The sequence below is a fragment of the Cavia porcellus genome, unplaced genomic scaffold (assembly GCF_034190915.1).
Source record: "Cavia porcellus strain 051 isolate PalLab524CR breed Dunkin Hartley unplaced genomic scaffold, mCavPor4.1 scaffold_23, whole genome shotgun sequence".
Taxonomy (NCBI): domain Eukaryota; kingdom Metazoa; phylum Chordata; class Mammalia; order Rodentia; family Caviidae; genus Cavia; species Cavia porcellus.
This window is the reverse complement of record NW_026947506.1, coordinates 40063935-40081110: the sequence shown is the minus strand read 5'-3', so window position 1 is coordinate 40081110 and position 17176 is coordinate 40063935.

Here is a 17176-nt window from a genome sequence, read left to right as displayed (position 1 = left end):
TGAGTTCGATCCCCGGTACCGATAAAAAGGAAAAAGACAAAAAGAAAAAAAAAAAAAAAAAGTCCTGCCCTTGTGGAGCCTCTTTTCTGGAGGGTAGAAGCAGACACAAGACAAATGAAAGAATCATCCATTAGTAATAAATTCTTGGAGGAAAACGAACGAGTGATTTGGTATCTTAGAGTGGGAACCCATCTCAAAAACTGACCTTTAAACTGAAGTCTGGATAACAAAAGGAGTCAGATCTGCGGAGCCGCCCAGACAGTTGGAAAAACTTGATGGAAACCCTTAAAGCAAGAGGCTTCCTATGTTGAAGCAGCAAAAATGGAAGGCAGCACGGTTGGAGAATGGTGAGTGGAGAGGATGTTTTTTGGAACTGGACTACGTTATGCAGAACCTTCCAGACTCTGTTAAGTTTGGATTTTTAAAGTGTGATGGGAAGCTATGTAGTTAGAACATAGTGGAAAACCATAAATTGTGTGCAGGACCTAGGCTTCTTCAGCTGTGTTGCTCTACAGGGCACCATATCTACTCCCAAATTCACCTTATGTTCTAGTCTAGCTTCAGCCATCATGCTAGTCAAAGTAGTGGGAAAAACCTAGCTGATTTTAAGGCCATTTCAGGAAACCTCACTGGTTCTCATCTCTTTGGCCAGGGCTTTGTGATGTGATCACAGCTAAGTTCAAACACTGGAAAATTTATTTTTGTATTCTGGCTTTCCATGTGCTCACCTAAAGTCCAGAGGTTTTATTTACAAGGAGAGAAGGAATGTAGGAATAAAAACACAGTTACTGCAAACAAACAAACAAACAAACAACACAGTCACTGCCATAGAAACTATTAGAAAAGTTGTAGTGGGGATAAAACTTGCTATGATTTTCAGTTTGAATAGATCATTTGGTCCACTGTAGGAGAACTGGTTATGGATAAGATTGGAAGTAAGGATTCTGGTAAGATTGGGAGAAATAATGTCAGCAGGCCAGGTAAATGATAGTGGAATTGACTGGAATGGTAGGAGGAACTTGAAGAGAAGTGGATTAATTCAGAGAATGTTTTGGAGGTGAAATCCTCAGGACTGGTTAGTGGATTAGATGTGGGAGGCGACAAATAGCAACTGAAGGCAACTTTCTGTGATGATGGAAGTGTTCTGCATCTGGCTCCCAGTGTGGTAGCTACTAGCCGTAGTAAAAGACTTGAAGTGTGGCTAGAAAAACTAAGACTGGAATATTAATAGTCATTATTATTATTAGTAGTAGTATTCCAGTCTTAGTTTTTCTAGCTACACTTCAAATAGTTATTATTATTATATTTATTATACATTTACGGTATCTCAAGTAGTTATAATAATTACTATTATTTTGAGAATTGAACCTAGGGCCTCATACATGCTAAGCGAGTGCCCTGTCTCTGAGCTATGTCCCCAGCCCTGTTTAATTAAAATGTAAATTTAGGTAGCCATATGTTACTAGCAGTTACCATACTGAAGAGAGGAGCTCTGGATTTTTGTTTGTGGTACCATTTATGGAAAAAGGTTAGACTGGAGGAGCAGCATTTTAGGGGTTGCTGATAGGATAGCTTGGGTACGCTAATTTGAAATCCTTGTGAGTCCTTCAAAGGCAGATAGATGGATAGTCTGGGTTCCACATGAAACTAGAGCTGGAAACAGGTTCGAAAATCATCAGCATGCAGGAAGAAGCCTGGAGCTGCGAGAGACTGCTAGTCCAGCTTGCAGACAGAGTATAGAAGGGAGCCCACAAGTGAGCCCTGGATGTTCCTGGGTGTACTTGGGTCCATCCTTTCATTATCACATCTGCAAATGTGCTTCAGCGGTCCTAAAGGTAGGCAATGCCAATCGTATTCAGATATGAAGAAGGGACATCTCAGCCCACTTGTGACATTTTCTCTGAATTTTTTCAGAGTTCACGGTTTCCCATTTCTTTTCTAGTTTCTCATTAACCAAGTTATTTCTTCCTATCTTGGAACCTTAAACAACTTGGTAAATTGAGCTTTGGCCCACAGTGAGTGAAAAAAAATTAGAACTTTCATGAGGTTCTGAGAGTTTTCTGTTACTTTTGGTTCTGGGTGTGTTCTTCAAGGCCAACCAAGGAGCTCATTCTCCTCCCATCTCTACTCCACCAGGTCCTATCAGGGAGTAACAACCCCGTTTCCTCTTCATAATCAAGGGATGCACAGCCAGCAGGAGGACAAGCTTTTCTGCCATTGCCCTAGTGGTGGGAGGAGTCCCAAATGAGGAGTCCCTGGGGCAGTGAGGACCACAGAGCCTGAGGAACGTGGAGAATAACAAAGCAAATATTTTTAAAGAGCACAGTAATTGAGGGAGCTGCTACCCTCCACCCTGACCCTTGCTTCCTGGACCTCTGTCCTGGCTGAGCAAGAATTGGCTTTTCATTTCAGTCAGTGTGTTGCTATCTGCAAGAAAGCATCCCAGCCTTGCAGGTGTGGTCTCCCGGCCACTGCTAGATCAGTTTTCATGAGATCAGTTCATTGTTCTATAAAGCCAGCTGCTTCTGGTAGATAGGAAATATGATAGTGGCCGTGGCTGTTTTTTATTTCACTGAGAAGGAAGTTTCTTGGCTGGAGATCATTTTGTCTAGACCAAGTGTTATGCGAAGACAATAATTCCAGGGATCATTAAATAATCCACTTGCAAGGAAGGAAAACCCAAATAGAGAATAACTGTTTCTTTCAGAATATATCACCTCATAATCTATGGCAGAAGGACCCGATAAGATAAGAGTGGACCTGTCACTGAATCTCTCACATCTTCCCTTTCTCCGCCTCCCTCCCTCCCTCCCTTTCCTCCTTCTCCTCCTTTCTTCCTACTTTCCTTCCTTCTTTCCGTGGTTCTAGGGATTAAACCCAGGGCCTTTGTGTTTAGTAACATCTTCACTTTTTAAAAATATTTTATGACAAGTTCTCACAAAATCATTGTTTCCCAGGCTAGACTTGAATTTGTGATCCTCCTGCCTCAGCTTCCCAGAGTGCTGGGATTACAGGTGTGTGCCACCATGCCCGGCTACTGGATTTCTGATAAATTCCCAAGAAGCCTGGTGATCTGTCAAACTCTCAGAATGATATCCAGTCTCCCACTGAATTTACTTATTGATTATAATATTTTAAAAAATTGATTTTCTTCATTTTCCAGGTAGAGATCATATTATCTTCAAATAATTTTAACTTTGAATTGAATTGAATTGAATTATATCCAATTGCTTTCTTTTGTCTAATAAATTGGTCATCAGACCAAGTGAACATCAGATCAAGTAAATAAAGTGCTATCTTTTCTCATTATCTCCTTTAGTGGGAATGTATCTTCGTTTCCTCATAAAGCTCAATGCTGACTTTTGGGTTAACCTTAATATGTTTTTGTCATATTAAAGAAACACCCATTTATTCTCAGGTTTTTTTATTAGTCCCTCTGATTTTGTTGTTGGTTTTTCAACTTATTTTCTGATTGTATGTGTTAATTTATTTATTCTGCCTGTCTTTTGGGGAGCATGAGGGATTGAACTTTGGGAGTTTGCACCGAGCCACATTTCTAGCACTTTAAAATTTTTTGGTTTTGCAACAGGGTTTGCTAAATCACTATGTTGTCCAGGCTGGGCTTGAACTTGTAATTCTCTGCCTCAGCCTCTTAGAGTGCTGAATTACAGACTTGCACCACCATACTTGGCTTGTTCTACCTGCCTTGAGTTTATTTTTGTCATTCTTTTCCTAATTTCCTGCGTTGTATGCATACTTATTCTACTGTTTGTTTGTTTTTTGCTTATTAGTCTAATATCAGAAACATATGAACATTGTTTGAGCTGTGTCTCAAAGATTTTGTTATTTTTTTATTGTTATCTAACTATTCTGTATCTGTGGTCTGTATTTATTTTTTCAAGACTTTTTATTTAAAAGAAAAAAAGAGAAAGGGCTGGGGATACAGCTTAGCAGCACAACTGCCTGGCAAGTACAAGGTCCTGAGTTCAAGTCCCAGTATGAAAAACAAATAAAAATTAAAAAAGAATAATAAAAATGTTTAGGTGATAGGGATATCGCTTCCCCTTATTTTTAACATTAATGTTAATGTTGGTGATTGGAGATTAATGTATGCACTGGTTCTCCTTATTCAGAGTGTAATAAGGCTTCCTTTGTAGCTTAGTATGCAGTCAACTTTTGTGAATTTTCTCTGGGTACTTGAAACTAAGGTGTATTTGTTAATACTATATCTACTTTATTAATTATGCTACTGAGATCATCCAGATCCTTACTTCTTTGTAGAGCTTCCTGTCGCGTGCACCACCTTTCCTACCTAACTACCCCAGAGAGGGGGCAGTGGGTTGCCTGTTTGATGTATTCGGCTCTCACCTCTTCTGCCTTTCTGGTCTACACAGGATAGAGTGCAGGAAGCTTCCGTTGTTACTCTGTCTCCTCAGGTCCTCCTCTTTCACACGTCTAAAACAGACCCTGAGGTTGCATTTGCACATTGTGGTGTGCCCTTCACCCTTGAAAAAATGAGTTTCACTATCTCTGAGATCTGCAATAGCTGCGACTTGGCCTCCTTCCACCCACATGCACTTCTGCTAGAAACTCTTAATTTGGAAAGCTCTTCCACCAGACCCCTGCTTTGAAGAAGTTTTAGATAGCTCATTGTTTTGCTGAAATTGGAATTTGCACTTTGGTTTCTTAGTCTCCCTATTGCTTTTGGATGGTTTCCAAAAAGGTATAGGGGCAAACACTGCTTTTGTGCTATCATCTTCAAAATGGAACTTTCCGTGCTCTTTTGCCAGGGGACTGCGTAGGTGACCCACTTCCGGGCACTATCATCAAACCACCTGGAGCCTGTGTTACCCTGCCTAGTCTTTTTGCCCTCACTGAGTAAGTGTAGGAGGCTCTGTCCTGTACCTTCAGGGGGCTAAATCAAGGATGGGAGCAAAGCAGCAAAGGCAGACACTAGACAGGGGCTAGTAACAAATGTAAAGGCTTAAACAACTTGCTCCAGTGGCTTTGCAATCCCTTCAGAGTCTGGATTTTACATAAAACGGAAGCTTTTGGGCTACACAATTTTGGGGTGAGATGGATTAAACAATACTCACTTTGGACTTCATGCTAGTTTTTTTCTACCCAATGTTTACAGCAAACTTCATGAGCAAGCTAGTACATGTTTCCCAAAAGCAGAATACTTACCTGCTGAAATAGGGTCTTACTTTAACACCCCAGAGGTGTTGGGGTGTCTGCCCGGACCCCAGGTTGGGTGTGGAAGGCTCAGTGGGATAGATTCTTCCAGTGCCACTGGTTTGAGCATCTTTCTGTAAAGCCTAGGCTTCAAATTTTCCTTTTCTTCTTCTCCCCACTCAAATGGATTTTTTTTCCCCAAGCCAAACCAGTGGACTCCTAAGTAAGGGCTGTTTTCCACGTGTTGGCCATGACATTTCCCATGCCTATAGTTTCTTCTATGGAAATTGCAGTACTGTGTTTTCCATTGCTATAACAAAACACTTGAGGCTGGAGAGAACAAGTCAGCATATCCTGAGAATCAGCCATGCTGGAACTTGGGGGATAGATCAGGAAAGCACCGAGTCAGCTTTCCTGGTAAGCGGGTGCGAGCTGTGGGTGAGCCAAGGGTGAGCCAAGGAGAGAATAAGTCAGTGTCTCCCAGCACAAAGGCTGAGAATCAAACATCCCGTCCCTCTCCCCAATTAGCAAATCATTAGTTTTGAGGTCAGTCGGAGTTGATAGCAACTAAACGCTTGTATTGTTTGGTTGATTATGCTGACCTGGGGCCAGAGGTCTAAGTATCTCTCGGGAGGATGACCATATGCAATATAGCAAATATGGGGGATTTCCTTCTTTTTGTCTTTTGAGGCCAATACTGTTTTCACTATTTTGCTTTGTTCTGATTGTTTTGCTTTATTCAATATTCTGTTTTGATTGGTTTTATTATGTTTTGTTTTTGTTTTGATTTTGCTAGACCTGATGGAATGGACTATTGTGAAGGTAACAAGATATGCTATGGTAGCTAGTATTGTTATTCCAGTATCCTGCTCTGAAATTCTGTACCAGTTTCACTGCGTTGTCTTGATTGGCTTTGCTCTGTCTTGTTTTGTTGTATTTTACTGCATTTAAAATAAAAAACAAACAAACAAAAAGCACTTGAGGCTGGATAATATATAAAGGAAAAGAGATTTCTATAGCTCACAGTTTTGGAGGTTCAAGGGCGTGGCCCCAATATCACCTTTGCAGGGGTGAGGACTTCATGGTTATTTGGTCACAAAGGTAGGGCTCCACACAGGAGGGAGAGGTCACAGGGAGAGACAGGAAGCAGACAGTTGGGGGGGGTCAGTCTTGCTATTTTATTACAATTGCCTCAAAAGAACTAATCCGGGGTACGCAAGTACTTCTTTGACCTTTCTGTAAGGCAGTGGCCCAATGACCCAAAAATTTCCTGTTAAACCTCATTTCCTAAAGGTTGCACTACTTCTTAATATTGCTATGCTAGGGTTGTGCTTTAACCCATGATGTGTTAGAGGACAACCACATTAAAGTCCTAGCAGAAGTCAAGATGTTTTCCCATCGCCTCTGCTGAATGGGCAGCCCACTGGCACAACACAGTATTATACCAAGTGTCTCTGGCTATAGCTGATTGGAAGGTGGGAAATCCTAGGACAGAGGAATGCTAGGAAGGCCTGTGTTCTTTCAAGTTGCTTGACATACAGAGATAGGCTTCTGCCTATGATAGAGTTAGTTTCTCTCTGTCTCTGTCTCTGTCTCTGTCTGTGACCCTGTGACACAGGGTCTTGCTGTGTAGCCCAGGCTGGCCGCACAATATGGTGATCCTCTCCCTCAGTCTCTGCAGTGCTGGAATTACAGGTATCTGCAACTATGCCCAGTTAGACCTTCTCACTTTAAATGATTAAAAAATAGACACAGCATATAAAACAGTTGTTTTCAGAGCAGACAATGGGCATCACAGGATAGTGACTCTTGAGGAAAGAATCTTATCCTCACCCCAGTTTACTGCCTGGAATGAGGTTTCAATCTGCAGTACAAGGAAGAGTGACCTACACAGGGCCCCAGGTTCCCTGAGTTAAGAAGACAGAACTAGCCGGGCATGGTGGTGCACACCTGTAATCCCAGCACTCCGGTGGCTGAGGTAGGAGGGTCTCTGAGAATCTGAGCCAGCCTGGGCTACACAGTGAGTTCAAGGCCAGCCTGCACTGCAGAGTTAGACACTATCTCAAAAAACAAAGACAAAATTCATAGACTGAGACATTTTCTACTATCAAGTAATGTTTAAGTTTATAGGGCAAAGTACTGTGAGAGGAAATGGAGCATTCTCAATAGCTTCAAAGATTCCTGTTGGAGGTTTAGTTGAGTATTGACCAGCACATCTGTGTAAAGAAACTGCTCAAGTCCAGATAATGAACTTCCAGAAAGGAACAGGTGAAACAATTTCTGGAAATCACACATGACTGGGAATAGTTCACATTCCTGGTAGCCTGAACGGTGACACCTCGTAATACACAGGTATTGAGTGTGCTGAGTGGTGTTGCCTCACTAGTGCGGCCAGTTAATCCAGATTATTTTGAATCATGATTTCATTTGAATCTGCCATTCTCCTGCCTCAGCCTCCCAGAGTGCTGAATTATAGGCCTGCACCACCATGCCTCACCAATTCTAGATTAAAAGCTGCCTTGGCTTTCATTAACAAAGCTCAAAGGCAAACACTGAAAAAAAAATTACAAAGTATTTCCAAATTTCCAAACTGTATCCCAAAATAGAGGTAAAAAATATTTAAAGGAATACAAAGAAATCCAGTACCCAGGTGTAAAATTCACAATGTCTGTTATCAGTACAAAGTACCAGGAGGCTGGTCACAGTGGCCCCAGCTGTAATCCCAGTTTTCTGGAGGCTGAGAAAGGAGAATCATAAATTTGAGACCATCCTGGGAAACATGATGAGTCCTTGCTTCAAAAAAGGGGGAACATTTTGTAGTTCTAGCCCTCTGGGAGCTGAGGCAAGAGCACCCCAAGTTCTAGCCCAGCTTGAGTGATGCCAAATGAATCAGAAATCTAAGTTGAAGACTTTTAAAAAGCTTTTAGAAGAAAATACAAGGCAAAGGCTTCACCACATTGGATTATTTCTTGGTTGTGACACTAAAGGCACAGGTAACAACAACAAAAAGACAAATTTATGAAAATTTAAACTTTCTTTTTCACCAAGAGACAATATCAGTGTACATAAAAAGGCAACCCATGAAATGGGAGGAAATATTCACAAACAGTATACGTCTGATAAGAGATCAATACCCGGAATACTGTACAGAGAACTCCTAAAACACAACCATGAAAATCAAACAATCCAACTCAGTGACAGGAGAAGAATTTGAATAGACATTTTTGCAGAGAAGTCATGAAAATGACCACAAAGCACTTGGAAAGATCCTCAGCATCACTAGTCATTAGAAAATACAAATCAAAGCCAGGGTGAGATTCTACTTCCTACACGCTAGGATAACTGATTCATACTGGGAAAACTAACACTTGTTTAAGAAGATGTAGAAAACAGGAAACTTTATACCTTCCTGATGGGAACGTAAGATGGTGCAACCCCAATGGAAAACAATGGAGCAACCCTCATTAGTTAGCTGTAGAATTATCATAGGACCCAGGAGTTCCATTCCAAGTTAGCCAAAACAATTAGGAACAGCTACTCAAATAAATACCTGTACATGAATGTTTATAGCAGCACTATTCATAATAGCTAAAAGGTAGAAACAATCCAAATATTTATCAATAGATAACTAGGTAAAAAAATGGTGTATACACACTATGGAATATTACTTAATCACGAAAAGGAAAGAATCGCAGTTGGCTCTTTCTCTTTGTGTGTTCCCATATGTGGATTCAGCCAATTGTAGATTGAAAATACTGGGGGAAAGATTACATCTCTATAGAACATGTACCAGTTTGTCTTGTCATCAGCCCATAAACAATACAGTATAATAATTATTTGCATAGCATTTGCATTTTTCTAGGTATGATACAACTTAGAAGTGATTTAAAGTATACAAGAAGATGTATGTAGGTTATATGCCAATACTAAACCAATTAAATTAACTTACTTTTAAAAGATTTTTTTGGTTTTGTGAGACAGGGTCTCGTTATGTACCCCGAGCCAGCCTCCAACTTGTGGAGATCCTCTTGCCTCAGGCTCCTGAGTACTGGGATTTCAGGTGTGCGCCACTACACTTGGCACTAAGCCAACTTTAAAGGGGACTTGCAGGAGCCAGTGATGTTGGTATTGTCTGGGGGCTCTGCAGATAGTGAGGGACAGCTGCGTTGCTCTGTGCAGGATGTGACTGACTTGAAAACGTGCTAAGTATCTAATATGCTAAGAAGTCAAACAAAAGGTCACATTGGTGTGATTTCATTGTTATGAAATATTCAGAATAGGAAACCCACAGGGACAGAAAGCATGTTGCTGGGGCAGGGAGAGGGGGCTGAGGGGTGGATGCTCACTGTCTCCGGGGAGTCCGTCTTTGGGGTGCTGGAAGTGTCTGGGAACTAGGCAGTGGTTGCTGTCATACAGTACTTTGGCTCAGAGTTCCTTTCTTTCTTTCTTTCTTTCTTTCTTTTTTTTTTTTTTTTTATCAGTACCAGGGATCGACCGTGTGCTTGCAAGGCAGACACTGATGCCGCTGAGCTAAATACTCAGTCCTGTCACACAGTACTTTGAGTATGCCAGGCACCACTGAAGTTTAACTTTAAAAGGCTTAGCTGTGCTGTGGCGCTCGCTGCAATCCAGCACTCCGGAGGTCAAGGCAGGAGGATCAATGTGAGTTCAAGCCCAGGCTGGGCTACAAAGTGAGTTTGTGGGCAGCCTGAACTGTGTAGTGAGACCTTGTCTCCAAACAAACAAATCCTAAAATGCTTAGTTGTATGATATGCGATTTTCCCCTGAGTCTTTTAGGAAGGCACAAAGCCACTAGATTCCTTCCTTACTCAGTAGCCACAGGTGGGTCTCCTGTTTTCTCCCCAAATAAGACTAGAGGTCTCTTCCCGAAGGAGGCAAACAGTTGTGAGCTGTGGGAGACAAGACCAGCGCAGGAAGAGAACACCTTCCTGGAGTTGGAGGGAGCAGAGCACCAAGTACTGTGACTGCCAGCCTTTCCCTCCCCCAGCTCTCGGGTGCTGGCAGCCTGGGAATCCTTAGGTGGGACTGGAAAATACAGTTTACCAGTAGATCAGACTTAAATATACTGGCTGAGCCACGTGTGGTGGCACACGCCTGTCATCCTAGCATTCTGGGAGGCTGAGGCAGGAGGATTCAAAGCTCAAGCCCAGCCTGGGCAACCTGGTGACTTAGGAAGACACTGTCTTAAACTGTATAAAAGGAATAGTGGGGGTAGGTTGTGGGGAGGGCAGAGGGAGATATACAGCTCCATGCAAAGGCCCTGGGTTCAATATGGAGTAACTAAAAGTAAAACCTAAAGAGAGACCCTGGCTTTGGAGCATCTCATGGGAAAAGCTCAGTCGGCTCAGCCCACCAAGAACCTCATGCAGCCCAGCTCCATCCAGGTACAGAACTGCCACTCAGCTTTTTGGGCTATTCTCAGAAAAACCTGTGCTGGGAAAGGCACAGAGCAAAACAAGCAGAAGCAACTTGGATGAAACAGAAACTATGTGGTAAAACTATATTTATATTTTACCAATAGCTTCTCATGGAGCTGATGAGGAGAAACAGAGAACCAGTGCCAACCTAGAAAGTACCCACCTCATTAAATATGAGGAAACCCTCAATAGTTTTTCAAGCCCTGTCAATCTTTGGTACCAATCAGCCTGGAAAACTGCATAATTTGGAGCAGCCTTCCCCAAACTTCTGAGCATCCCCTTTTCCTTTTAAAAAAATTTTTTTTGAGATAAGATCTCACTATATACAGTAATTCAGGTTGGCTTCTAACTCTGGGGACTCTCCTGCCTCAGTCTCCTTGGTGCTGGAATTACAGGCATGCATCACCATACCCAGCCTGATCTCCCTCTCTAAGGGGCTAGAAATGGACTCAGGGCTGGTTATGGCCAGACACCCCGTGGCAGTTGGTGGTGTACTCTCTTGGGTTAGATCTCCATTTATTAAACCAAGGAATTATTTTGCTGTACAGATGAAGCAGAACCCAGGCTCACCCATCTGCTTAGTTCCTGCCAACACTTCATGCAGAAACCAAAATCTTAACTCCATGTCAGGCCACTTCTTGCAATCCATTTGCCACACCTCCTTGGCTTTGGGCTTTTCTTGTAGCCACACTAGGGTGATATTCAAAATATTTAGCAGCTGGTTCCCATATGGCCACCAGCCAATGAGAACAGACACCTGATTTCAGCACAAAGTCAAGTTCCTGGAGGTGACAGCTGTGCTGCCAGTTAACCCTAGTAGCTGCTGACTAACAAAGAGGTGTGGTAGCCTACATGCAGGCGGGGGAGGAGGGTGGTCAGAGGGAGTTGGCAGCAGATTACCAGCTGCGAGGAAGGCTTTTCAGTGTTTGCAGTGAGCAATGCGGCCCCTGCAGAATGTTATCCCAGCCTCAGTAAGCGATGGAGACCAGGGCGTGACGGTTTCCCAGGCATCAGGTATAACACCTGTTTCCTTAGGGGCCTCACCACCTGCATCCCATCTTTCCCAGTGGAACCAGAAATGTCTTACTGGTTAGCTGCTCTTCTTCTGTCCTAGATGGGACAGCTCCCCCGGCCCCCACACACATACTGCCAAAGAGCTTCATTAGTTACTCGTTCACCATGGTAAAATTTTCTGTGTCCTAAATAACAGGAAAATGTTAGAGATGTGAGTGGGGGAGGAAGCAGTCAGCTGGTGATTGCTGGCAGAAGTCATTCGTTTTTCCTTTGGTCTGGGTGTTTGTTCACCCAGGATTTGCCTAGGATAGACATCAGAGTCTTCAGTGTTGGGGAAAGAAGTATAATCAGCCACTCCTGTAATCCCAGCTCTGGAGGCTGAGACAGAGGATGGCAAATTTAAACCCAGCCTGGGCAACTTTACAACTTAGCAAGACATGTCTCCAAAAAAAAAATTTTTAAGGGCTGAGAATGTAGCTCACTGCAAAGGTTCTGGGTTCAATCCCCAGTACCACCAGAAAAGAAAAATTACACACAATCCATCAATCTGTGTGCACCAAGAAAAGGAAAATGAGAGGAAGAGATGGCAAAGGAGAGACAGACAGAAAAGAATAAGGGAGTAAAGAGAAAGTCAGGAAATAAAGCAACATTCTGTCTGCCTGAATGTGGCCTGGTCCTCCTTGATCACAAATTCACAGGCTTCAAGTCCATATAGTTAATCCTTTTATAACTCCCTAGGAAAATTTGCCTAAAATTCCACTTTTCCCTGCTTGGAATTTGCATGCCATCTTGGGTTTCATAGTATTTCCAAGTTCCTGTGACCAGCTGTTCCTCATTAGGAAGTGACTCATCGCATTTGCTTGGCAATCGTGAATGCAGCAGAAATTACTTGGAGGGACTGGAGGGCCTGGGGAACCCCAGACCTTCAAAATACTGCTGTTCCAAATGCTGGGGTATCAGTCTGATAATTAAGGCCTTAATTTTAACTGTGAAAACCCAGCACAATTGTGAACTTACAGAATGCTATCATTTGGCAACGAATAGCATCATTACTTTATTATAAAATGTTTGGCAGAAAAATGTTATAACATCTTCAAAAAGATATAAAGAGCATATATTATGCATGTTAATTGCCACTCGTATGATGAACAAACACTGGTAACCACATTGCTCAACTTAAGATGTAGAATGTAATCAGTGTTCACCTTGGGAATCTAATTTTCACTGGTTTCCAAGTACTGGCTGATAGTAAAATGTGTTTTTTGTTGGAGGCCTATAGACTAACCTTGAATATTCTTATCTCATTTTACCCAGGCATACTGGAACTAAAATTTGTCCTTGCTTGATGCAGTTCACATAATTTTCTACAAAGTGTTCATCCAACCCAGTCTTTATACTCCTTATTCCCTTAGAAAATCTTCAATCAGTGGTTCTCAACTTTGATGTATGTTAGGATCAACTAAGGAGATTTGAAAAATCATCACACTCTGGCCCTGCCTCTGCACAATTAAATCAGAATCTCTAGGCCTCTATGCTTTGTTTCTTTTTTTCCCATCTTTCTGAGACAGGATTTCACTATGCAGTCCAAGCTGGCCTTGAATTCACTTTATAGCCCAGGCCAGCTTCAAACTTGCAGCAATCCTCCTGCCTCAGCCTTCCGGGTGCCTGGGATTACAGGCATGCACCGCCACCCCTGGCAGGCCTCTATACTTTTTAAAGTGGTTCAGGCACAGTATTTCTAATGTGCTCAAAAGGAGCAGCAAGAGTCTACCAAAGTTTTTTCTTCTATAGATGTAGTATCTTCCCATTCAGGGTGGAGAGATTGTCTCTGATAGGATTTTTGGCGCAATTAGAAGAGAAAAAATATAAGCCTGTAACCCCAGCACTTGGGAGGCTGAGGCAGGAGGATGGTTGCGAGTTCGAGACCAGCCTAGGCTACAAAGTGAACTCAAGGCCAGCCTGAATTGTACAGCAAGACCCTGTCTTTAAAAAAAAAAAAAAAAAGAGAAAATATAAAAATAAAAGTGGCCTTTATTCTAAGAACTTGGAGAGAATCCCATGACCACTGGGGCTTGGCTTCTCTGCTGGACGTGTAGTGTGGGGGGCATACATATAGCTTTGGTCTGGGGTGGTGCCTAAAGGGGCATTGCTGAGGCACAAGCAGCCCATTGGAACACATTTTGAGCCACAGGTAAATTGCCTAGGGATGGGGGGGGGGGAGGCCCTCAAGGTAAACGTCCCTTGATCCCACCTCTCACGGCTGTGGTATCCTATCTAGGACAAAATCCTTTCAGTCTCTACCTCCCTCTCCACCGCATTAGTACAACGTTACACACACACACACACACACACACACACACACACACACACACACACGGGTAGCTCTGAAACTTTTATAGAGAGATGGGGTGTGGGTGTACTGCAAGGACAGGAAGGCCTGGAACTGGAAATGCCCTCTCAGTCTGAGGCTAGCAGGGAAGTGATCACTGTCTCTGCTGCTCTTGTGCCCGTGTAGCCTCTAGATGGTATCGTCTGCCATGGTCCTTCCTTCAAGCAGTGAAAATGTTTTGGAATGTCTGTCCAGGCCATCTGGGCCAGAATCTGAATTAACAGTTATTCAAAGTCCAAGTCCAAGAATTCAAAAGGGTAGAAAAAAATTATCATCCAAATGAAAGAAAGATGGAGGCCACACCAATATCGGACAAAATAGACCCTCAAACAAACAGACAAACAGTTACTAGAGATAAGGAATGTGTTGTAATAAGAGGTCCATTCACCGGAAAGACATGTTATAATCATATATGCACACTAACACTGGAGTCCTAATTCATGACATAGAAACTGACAGAACCAGAGTCAAATAATAATAGTAGGAGACTTTCATACTTCACTTTATTTTTCTTTTTTCTTTTTTTGGTACCAGAAATTGAACTCACAACCTTGCACTTTCCAGGTAGGTGCTGTGCTGCTGACCTAGATCCCCAGCCCCTCACTATCAATACTGGACAAACATTAGGTGGAGAAGACCAAGGAAACAGAAAACTGGAACAACATAATAAACTGACCAGGCCTAACAGGCATCTGTTGAAAATGCCACTCCCCTATTGCAGAATATACCCATCTGAAGGGTATGTGGGCATTCTCTACAATAGATTATATGCTAGACCATAAAACAAGTCTCAATGCATTTAAAAAGATTGAAGCCATACAAAGGTGATCTCAAACCACAATAAAATGAGACTGGAAATCAATAAATAGAGCTGGGCAAGGTGGCACATGCCTGTAATCCTGGCACTCTGGAAGGCTCAGGCCGGGGGATCAAAAGTCTGAGTCTGGCCTGGGCAGTTTAGTGACTAAGAGAGACTATTTGAAAATTTAGAAAAAGGCTGGGGATGTATCCCTCAATGCAGGGTAGCTCAGATTTAGTCCTCACTACCACAAAAAAAAAAAAAAAAAAAAAAAAACTAAAACAAAATTCGAAACATAATAGAAATTTGGGGATTTCAAAAAAATGTGTAAACTAACATAATCCCAAATAACTCATGGAGTCAAAGAAGAAATAACAAGGGAAGTTGGGAAATACTTTGATAGAAGCGAATGATGCACCCAAACTTATATGATGTAGCTAACGTAGGCAGAGGGACTATTTATAGCTTTAAGAGCTTACATTTAAAAATAATAATGTTTTCCAGCTGGGAGTTTTGGTGCACATCTGTAATCCCAGCACCCTGGGAGACTGAGGCAGGAGGATAGTAAATTCAAGTCCCACCTGGGGAACTGAGGGAGATCCTGTCTCAAAATAAAAAATAAAAAGGGCTGGGAATATAACCCCGTTCAAAGGCCCTGGGTTCAATCCCCAGTATTAAAAAAACAAAACACCTCTCAAGTGAATAACCAATCATTTTGCCTTAATTCAATTAAAAAGAGCAACTACAAAATAAAAAGACAAATTACTCAATTAAAAATAATTCAATAGTAGAGTGTTTGTCTAGCCCAATTTCCAATACCACAAAAATAAGAGTAGGGAGAAGGATGTTTACAGTAAAGAAGATATGCAAATGTTCGACAAGAAGACCATGAAAAGATGCTCTCTGTCCTTTTAGTCATCGGGGAAATGTAAACTGAAGCTTCAAATCGGTGCCACAACCCTTCACATCCACTAGGATGGTTATAGTAGAAAGACGAGTAATGAGAAGTGCTGGCGAGAAGGCGGAGAAATGGGAATACTTGCGTACTCCTGGGAGGTGTGTAAGATGTGAGTGCAAGGTTGTGAGTTCAATTTCTGGTACCAAAAAAAGAAAAAAGAAAAATAAAGTGAAGTATGGAAGTCTCCTACTATTATTATTTGACTGTATATTTCTCTGGTTCTGTCAGTTTCTATGTCATGAATTAGGACTCCAGTGTTAGTGTGCATATATGATTATAAACATTCTGGTGGTTACTCAGATGGTTGGTTAGGATCAGCAGTCCCACTTTCAGGTATCTACCCCATGATGGCTGAAAACATACACACCAAAACTTGTACATTCATGTTTACAGCAACTTTATGCAGAACGCCCTAAAGGTGGGAAAGGATCCACATTAACAGATGAATGGATGATACATGTGGTATATCCATACAATGGAAAATTATTTGATAATAAAAGAATGAAATACACATGCTACAGTGTGGATGAACCCTGCAAACACTGAGCTAAGTAAAAGAAGACTGACACAAAAAAGGTGCATCTGAGATACAGTGAAAAGTAAAGTGAATATTGAAATTGAGGAAATTTTATGACAGTAAAAGACACATTGTCATGAGTCCTCCTCAGAATGTTCCCCCTAGCTTCAAACACACCCATCCTTCTTGCCACTTTCTGTAGCAGTTCCAGGATTTCTGTTTCATGAGTGTCTGTAGTTGTGCTGTCATGGCTGCATTAATGTCCTGAACTGATTCAAAATGTTTCTCTAGTGGGTCACTTTGATTTTGGGAAAGAGCCAGATGAGAACACACAGTGATTTTTTTTGGTCTGTTTGTTTGTTTGTCTTTTTGAGACAGGGTCTCAATATGCAGTTCGGGCTGGCTTTGAGCTCATTTTGTAGCTCAGGCTGGTCTTGAACTTGCAATGATGCTCCTGCCTCAGCCTCCCGAGTGCTGAGATTACAGGCGTGTGCCACCGGGCCTGGTTATAGACATACATATTTTTACAGTTTGCCTTTCCATTGGATGGCACTCAGCAGCATTCACCATATTTTTTATCACACCTCATAAAGACACTAATGAGACAACTTCCAGAACTGCTTCAGAAAGTGGCAAGAGCAATGGGATAAGTGTGTTTGAAGCTAAGGGGAGTGTTTTGAGGGAGATTAATGGCAATATGCGTTTTGTTATTATAACATTTTTAAATTTAAAAACAGCATATACGTTGATCACCACTTGTATGATTCCCTGTACCTACAGTAGGCAGACCCATGGGGACAGAAAGTAAATTAGTGGTTGTGCAAAACTGGGGAGGGGTGATAGCCAACAGGTGTGGAGCTTCTTAGGGGGATTATAAAAAATGTCC